Source organism: Bufo bufo, chromosome 6 (assembly GCF_905171765.1).
Source record: "Bufo bufo chromosome 6, aBufBuf1.1, whole genome shotgun sequence".
Taxonomy (NCBI): Eukaryota; Metazoa; Chordata; class Amphibia; order Anura; family Bufonidae; genus Bufo; species Bufo bufo.
The window spans coordinates 405,209,255-405,218,023 of NC_053394.1; the positions used below are offsets into that span (position 1 = coordinate 405,209,255).

Sequence of the window (8,769 nt, forward strand, 5' to 3'; positions counted from 1 at the left end):
TTACCCTGGCATAAAAGACGTAATCTAGACTCAGCCAGAGCAATACGATCCGGATCATCATATATCTGACCCAGGGCTAAAAAAAATTCATCCACTGAACAGCGAAAAAGCCCAGGACTGAGCGTTATCCCTGCTCCTCATCACCAGAGGAATGGGGAAGTAGGCGAAAATGGAGTTTGCAAGCCTCTCTAAAACGAAAAAAATTCTCACTACCCCCGGAGAACGTATCCGGGAGCGAGATCTTAGGCTCAGAACAAACTCCATGAACGCAAGCTGAACCGGTCACCTGAAACTGCGAAACAGTTTTACGGAGATCTGCTACCTCCAATGAAAGACCCTGCATGTGTTCAGTCAAAAGTGAAACCGGATCCATGCTTGAGACGGTTTTGGCGGTTTATAATGTCACGGAAGGTGTACAGCAAACTAGAAGACACAAAAGGAAGATCCGGCTGACTGGATCCAAAACTAAGGAACCAAAGGGATAGCCCTGCAACAGACCTGGCTCTCTCCCTAAACTGCTCCGCCTATGCAAAATTCTCAATGGTAGAAGATCGCATATCCTCATACCTTGACTGAATAACCCCTGAACACCCTATAATAGTGAGGGGACACGACCACCGGCTCCCTACACTTGATACGGAGGGAGTCAGGGTCTCCTGGGATCCAGCAAACAGGAAAATACAGGAAAATACAAATGAATAAACAAAACTTATCTGTAGAAGACTCAGTAGTAGCATCCAGCATGCATATACTCCAGGAAGTTGTATAAGCCGCAAAGTTATGCAGTATGGGAAGGGATTTAAAGGGATGCAATCAGTGCAACTACATGACAGCTGAGAGAGGCTAACGAGATAAGAAAATGAAAGCAAAACAAAAAGGAACCTCAAGGAGGAGGTTCTGAAGGACGTCTGTCACAGCTTCTCAGATGTCTGGTGGTGACACTCTGGGTTTGAATACCACCTAAGTTGATCTGTTATGTGACGGTTTCTGAGGAGACAATTGGAGGAGATAATAAAGTGTAGACAATGTGTTCTTACTTTCTCTATGGTATGTAAAATGAGTTTATGAGAGGGTTGGAAACAGTCTTGCCTTGTTTCCTTGCTAAGAAAATGTAATCTTTCAGTGTTCTGTCACTATGGGTAACTGTTGACCTGGTTGCGGTGGTAATATCACCTAAGTTGCACTCTTATGCGACTGTTGCTGAGGACACGCCAGCATTATATTTGTTACGTTATACCAGCTATTATATTTCTCTGCACTTACGTGCACCAGGTAACTTGAGCCAATATATGATACTCCATGTTGTGTTGTTATGTAATATACCATATTTTGTGCCTTATACTATTGAGAGACACCAGCAAGGCAGCCGACTCTGATGTACACTATTGCGGTGGAAATGCCCTGTACAGTATGAACTGAGGTCATTACGAGAATGTCTGACATGTACTTATACACTCACCTAAAGAATTATTAGGAACACCATACTAATACGGTGTTGGACCCCCTTTTGCCTTCAGAACTGCCTTAATTCTACGTGGCATTGATTTAACAAGGTGCTGATAGCATTCTTTAGAAATGTTGGCCCATATTGATAGGATAGCATCTTGCAGTTGATGGAGATCCAGGGCACGAAGCTCCCGTTCCACCACATCCCAAAGATGCTCTATTGGGTTGAGATCTGGTGACTGTGGTGGCCATTTTAGTACAGTGAACTCATTGTCATGTTCAAGAAACCAATTTGAAAGGATTCGAGCTTTGTGACATGGTGCATTATCCTGCTGGAAGTAGCCATCAGAGGATGGATGCATGTTCTCATTCTGATTACGCCAAATTCGGACTCTACCATTTGAGTGTCTCAACAGAAATCGAGACTCATCAGACCAGGCAACATTTTTCCAGTCTTCAACAGTCCAATTTTGGTGAGCTCGTGCAAATTGTAGCCTCTTTTTCCTATTTGCTTTGCTGCATACCTCGGTTGTAACGAGTGGTTATTTCAGTAAACGTTGCTCTTCTATCAGCTTGAATCAGTCGGCCCATTCTCCTCTGACCTCTAGCATCCACAAGGCATTTTTGCCCACAGGACTGCCGCATACTGGATGTTTTTCCCTTTTCACGCCATTCTTTGTAAACCCTAGAAATGGTTGTGCGTGAAAATCCCAGTAACTGAGCAGATTGTGAAATACTCAGACCGGCCCGTCTGGCACCAACATCTATGCCACGCTCAAAATTGCTTAAATCACCTTTCTTTCCCATTCTGACATTCAGTTTGGAGTTCAGGAGATTGTCTTGACCAGGAGCACACCCCTAAATGCATTGAAGCAACTGCCATATGATTGGTTGACTAGATAATTGCATTAATGAGAAATAGAACAGGTGTTCCTAATAATTCTTTAGGTGAGTGTACTTCGAGGTTATATTTTATTATGCTGGATGTCGATGAGCATTGCAGGTGAATTGCACTGTTTATGTTGCGGAATACACTGTATACATTGTACAATGTATATTATAAGGTATACCAAAGGCAGTGAAGAGTTATCTGCCAGGTAAAGCATCAAAAGTTATGCTGAATTATAATTTTTGTGAGGGCCACAGCACCAATGTTCCCATGGAAGCTGGCAATGAGGATAAACAGAAGTGCCTTTTGGTCAGAGGGAGAACAGAGTGAGCTGTAAAATTCTGCTGTTGGTGGAGAGAAAGAGCCAGCATTATTCCTGCATGCATTTTCCTGTTTTGTCTTTTTTTGGGCAATTTTTATGTGTTTGTCTATAAACAGGTCTAGTATAAAAACGCCTAAAAACACATCACAAACCAAAAAAAGCTTAGAAAAAGTTTGGCAGAACCCCTAGGCCTCTTTCACACGGAAAATGTGCGGGTACGTTGCGGGAACACGCGCGATTTTTCCGCGCGAGTGCAAAACATTGTAATGCGTTTTGCACTCGCGTGAGAAAAATCGCGCATGTTTGGTACCCAAACCCGAACTTCTTCACAGAAGTTCGGGCTTGGGATCGGTGTTCTGTAGATTGTATTATTTTCCCTTATAACATGGTTATAAGGGAAAATAATAGCATTCTGAATACAGAATACATAGTAAAATAGCGCTGGAGGGGTTAAAAAAAAAGAATTATAATTTAACTCACCTTAGTCCACTTGATCGCGCTGCCGGCATCTCCTTCCGTCTCCTTCTTTGCTGATTGTAGGAACAAGACCTGTGGTGACGTCACTCCGGTCTTCACATGGTCCATCACATGATCCATCACGATGGTAAAAGATCATGTGATGACCGGAGTGACGTCACCACAGGTCCTGTTCCTACAATCAGCAAAGAAGGAGACAGAAGGAGACATGAATATAGAGCATGCTGCGATTTTAACGCAACGCACAAGTGATGCGTGAAAATCACCGCTCATGTGAACAGCCCTATAGAAATGAATGGGTCGGGATTCAGTGCGGGTGCAATGCGTTCAACTCACGCATCGCATCCACGCGGAATACTCGCCCGTGTGAAAGGGGCCTTAGAGACTGCGCTCTCTCTGTGTCCTCATGCTTGTTGCCCCATTTGTGGCTATAACCACCAAGTTAGTCGCCTTATTGATTCCTGTAACCAGTTAGCCTGTTGTCCACAAGATCCCAATAACATCCTTGTTCCAGCGTTGCTGGTCTCCTTCCTCCATTCTCGATCAGGAGCCTCAAGAACCTGAACCCTCCTCAGTCAGGTCTGACCCCTTACAAGATGAAGAGCTTGTCCTAGCAGCTCCTCCATGTCTGGGATCAGAGCAGTGACAGCAGGTCCCCCTTCACATGACGCTATAGTCACTGACAGCTGCAGCGGTGATGTCTGTATAAACTGGACTCTGGTCCATCACCCCAGACATCTAAAGCTGAAGACTTCCCGAAGTTCTGTCAATTCTCAATAGTGATGAGCGGCTGGGGGCATATTCGAATTTGTGATATTTTGCAAATATTTTGCAGAATATTCGTCATATATTCGCGAATTCGTATATTCGTTATATTCTACATTCTTTTTTTTTTTACATGAAAATCGGCAAGGTAATGATCGCGTAATATGCGAATATTGCGCGCTCAATACAGGCGTGGGTCAAAAACGAATATATAGCACTATAGAATATAGTGCTATATATTCATTTTTAAAATATTTGTCATTGGCCCACAAGCAACTTAAGCAGGGAGGAATCATGACTTCAGATGGAAAAAAATGACGAATATTCAAAAAAACTAATACACTGCTCAAAAAAATAAAGGGAACACAAAAATAACACATCCTAGATCTGAATTAATTAAATATTCTTCTGAAATACTTTGTTCTTTACATAGTTGAATGTGCTGACAACAAAATCACACAAAAATTTAAAAATGGAAATCAAATTTTTAAACCCATGGAGGTCTGGATTTGGAGTCACACTCAAAATTAAAGTGGAAAAACACACTACAGGCTGATCCAACTTTGATGTAATGTCCTTAAAACAAGTCAAAATGAGGCTCAGTAGTGTGTGTGGCCTCCACGTGCCTGTATGACCTCCCTACAACGCCTGTGCATGCTCCTGATGAGGTGGCGGACGGTCTCCTGAGGGATCTCCTCCCAGACCTGGACTAAAGCATCTGCCAACTCCTGGACAGTCTGTGGTGCAACGTGACGTTGGTGGATAGAGCGAGACATGATGTCCCAGATGTGCTCAATTGGATTCAGGTCTGGGGAACGGGCGGGACAGTCCATAGCATCAATGCCTTCGTCTTGCAGGAACTGCTGACACACTTCAGCCACATGAGGTCTAGCATTGTCTTGCATTAAGAGGAACCCAGGGCCAACCGCACCTGCATATGGTCTCACAAGGGGTCTGAGGATCTCATCTCGGTACCTAATGGCAGTCAGGCTACCTCTGGCGAGCACATGGAGGGCTGTGCGGCCCTCCAAAGAAATGCCACCCCACACCATTACTGACCCAATGCCAAACCGGTCATGCTGGAGGATGTTGCAGGCAGCAGAACGTTCTCCACGGCGTCTCCAGACTCTGTCACGTTTGTCACATGTGCTCAGTGTGAACCTGCTTTCATCTGTGAAGAGCACAGGGCGCCAGTGGCGAATTTGCCAATCTTGGTGTTCTTTGGCAAATGCCAAACGTCCTGCACGGTGTTGGGCTGTAAGCACAACCCCCACCTGTGGACGTCGGGCCCTCATATCACCCTCATGGAGTCTGTTTCTGACCGTTTGAGCAGACACATGCACATTTGTGGCCTGCTGGAGGTCATTTTGCAGGGCTCTGGCAGTGCTCCTCCTGTTCCTCCTTGCACAAAGGCGGAGGTAGCGGTCCTGCTGCTAGGTTGTTGCCCTCCTACGGCCTCCTCCACGTCTCCTGATGTACTGGCCTGTCTCCTGGTAGCGCCTCCAAGCTCTGGACACTACGCTGACAGACACAGCAAACCTTCTTGCCACAGCTCACATTGATGTGCCATCCTGGATAAGCTGCACTACCTGAGCCACTTGTGTGGGTTGTAGACTCCGTCTCATGCTACCACTAGAGTGAAAGCACCGCCAGCATTCAAAAGTGACCAAAACATCAGCCAGGAAGCATAGGAACTGAGAAGTAGTCTGTGGTCACCACCTGCAGAACCACTCCTTTATTGGGGGTGTCTTGCTAATTGCCTATAATTTCCACCTGTTGTCTATCCCATTTGCACAACGGCATGTGAAATTGATTGTCACTCAGTGTTGCTTCCTAAGTGGACAGTTTGATTTCACAGAAGTGTGATTGACTTGGAGTTACATTGTGTTGTTTAAGTGTTCCCTTTATTTTTTTGAGCAGTGTATATAGCACTATATTCAATATAGTATATTTGTTTTTTAGAATATTCGTCATTTTTTTCCATCTGAAGTGAACACATGATTCCTCCATGCCCTGCTTGTGGGCCAATGACTCATTGGCCCACAAGCATGAAGCAGGGAGGAATTATGTGTTCAGATGGAAAAAAATTACGAATATTTGCACTATATACAAAAAAATCGCGAATTCTCAAAGTGCCGGTATTCAAGATTAAAATTCGCTATTCGAATATTCGTGCCCAACACCATTTCTCAATAGAAAGAAGTCATCTCTATCCAGTGAGTAAAGCTGGTGGTGGTCACTGTGTATACAGGTCCCCACTACTCCATCACTGCTGAAAAGACTGAGGAAGGGGCTGGAGGGCAGTGTCTGCCCCAGAGGGAGAGGGGATCCAGAGGAGACTCCCCTGCCCCAGTAAGGCTAGGTCTACACGACGACATTCGTTGGGCACCGAAAAGAGATGGCTGCAGCCGGGCACCCTGTATGAAGCGACGTCCCCTTGGACACATTAGGTAGGTGAATGACAGGTTATAAAAACCTGTTTTATGTGCTAATAGAGCCACAGGTACATTTAATAAGGTCTGTTACGGACTCAGGGTATTAGTAGGGACCTGGCCATATGTTTAGGTTGTAGGCCTCAAATCTCATGACAGAATCCCTTTAAGGTCAAACTGATCCGTCTTGGACGCTTGTGAGAGCCCTGAACGGATCTCAGAAATGGAAAACCAAAACGCCAGTGTGAAAGTAGCCTAATCCTTACAGATAATGGCAGTCACTGTACACATACCTCCACCGCTGGACACTACACGTATGGGGGAGAGGGAGACTAGTGGGCTAAAGGACCTTTCATGATGTCATGACCATGTGGTCATGTGTGGGTGGAGTCAGGCTCAAAGCTGTGATGCTGGAGGAGGTAAAGGACCTGTGATGATGTCATGAACATGTGATCATATGGGAGGAGTCAGGCTGGGCTGCTAGAGTAGGTAAAGGACCTGTGTTGATGTCATGACCATGTGATCATATGGGAGGAGTCAGGCTGGGCTACTGGAGGAGGTAAAGGATCTGTGATGATGTCATGACCATGTGATCATGTGGGAGGAGTCAGGCCCCAGGCTGTGATGCTGGAGGAGCTAAAGGACTTGTGATGTCATGACCATGTGATCATGTGTGGGAGGAGTCAGGCTCCAGGCTGTGTTTCCTCATGAAGAGAAGAGAAGAAAACAAAAAAAATTCAGGTTCTCTGTTATCCGGTAGCAGACGGGTTTATCACTCTCATTAACCCCTTCAGGACCGGGGGATTTTCCATTTTTGAGTTTTCGTTTTTCACTCCCCACCTTCCCATAGTCCTAACTTGTTTATTTTTCCATTCACATAGCCTAATGAGGGCTTATTTTTTTGCGGGACAAGTTGTACTTTCTAATGGCACCATTTACGGTTGCATACCATGTAGTAGAAAGCGGGGAAAAAAATTCCAAATAGGGTAGAATTGTGAAATAAACGCAATTCTGATAAAGGTTTTTATTTTTTACACTGTACACTACGCGGTAAAATTGACCTGTTACCTTCATTCTCCAGGTCAGTACGGTTACAACGATACCACACTTGTATAATTTTTCATGTGTTTTAATACTTTGAAGAAAAAGAAATAATTCTAACCATATTCTGACCCCTATAACTGTTTTGTAGTTATGTGTACGGGGCTGTGAGAGGGCTCAGTTTTTGCGGGACGATCTGTTCTTTTCAGTGATACCAATTTGAAGTGTGTCACTTCCAAAAATAATGAGTTAAAAAGTTCCTTAATAATCAATACATTTTTATTAACTTACCAAGATTAAAATATACAGATAAAGTATTAATAGTAGGGAATACAAAAAATTCCTGCCACTTTGCAATACCTAATGGTAGGGCAATCAGTATACCACAATAATTCATCTAAGCCATAGAACCAACGCCCATATCTAGTCTGTTGTCCTGAAGCATCCAAGCATGAGGAGAGAGAGCATACATGAACAGCATTCAGAATAAGGTCACCCATTGATACCTCTTCACCGTGCTATATGCAGTGGCTTCCTACACCTGACATCCTACAGTGACATTCTATCTTCTAAATAGAGGGACTGGGATGAGAAAATGGCTACCAAGTTCTATAATAAAAACATACCAAAGTGCAGCTGTGTGTGTGGCAGGGATCCTCAACGCACGTTTCGCGGTCTAAGCTTCATCAGGAGCAGTGGTTTTACCGGGGATCGTGTTATTTTAAAAGGAGCCTGAGCCAATCATATGTTGGATAGTGTTGAGCGCGAATATTAATCGCAAATATCGCAACTTCGATAATTTGTGAATATTACGAATATACTGCTATATATTCGTTATATCGAATGTTCGTCATTTTTTACATCTGAACAAATGATTCCTCCCTGCTTAAAATGCTTGTGGTCAATGAGTCAGGCATACTCCTCCCCGCAAGCGTCCCCATCACCATGGGAACGCCTGGTGGTTAGAATATACCATCGGATCTGAGTTAGATCGTGAAAACTCTAATCCGATGGTATATTCTAACACAGAGGCGTTCCCATGGTGATGGGGACTCTTGAAGTTAGAGTATACCAACAGGCGCATACATAATGGCCCCCTGCTGCCTGGCGGCACCTGAGGGGTTAATTGTGTGGATCACAGTGCCCTGTCAGAGGTCAGGTGCCGCCACGCAGCAGGGGGCCAGTATGTATGCGCCTGTACAGGTATTTTCGCATTTTTTTATATTTGTAAAAACTTTACACTTTGGGTGACAATAACTGGCAATCATTAGATTGCCCATTGTGTTCATTGATGGCTATATAGACATCGTTGAACACTTCATTTGCACTATACCAATACAATGCTGCCACCTAGAGGCCTGTATTGGTTATATACTATCTGATTATATACTATGTTA

At 44.3% G+C, this 8,769-nt stretch overlaps 1 protein-coding gene across 1 annotated transcript in view; it reads right to left on the reverse strand.

Moving 5' to 3' along the window:
• Positions 1–6,635, reverse strand: part of LOC121005780 — a 28,667-nt gene extending 22,032 nt beyond the window's left edge. Inside the window, exons 1-2 of the mRNA XM_040438545.1 lie at positions 6,625–6,635; positions 5,168–5,173 (exon numbers count right to left, since the gene is read on the reverse strand). The gene's annotated coding sequence lies outside the window, so the exon portion shown is untranslated. The remainder of the gene's footprint in view (positions 1–5,167; positions 5,174–6,624) is intronic.
• Between the last annotated feature and the right edge of the window lie 2,134 nt (positions 6,636–8,769).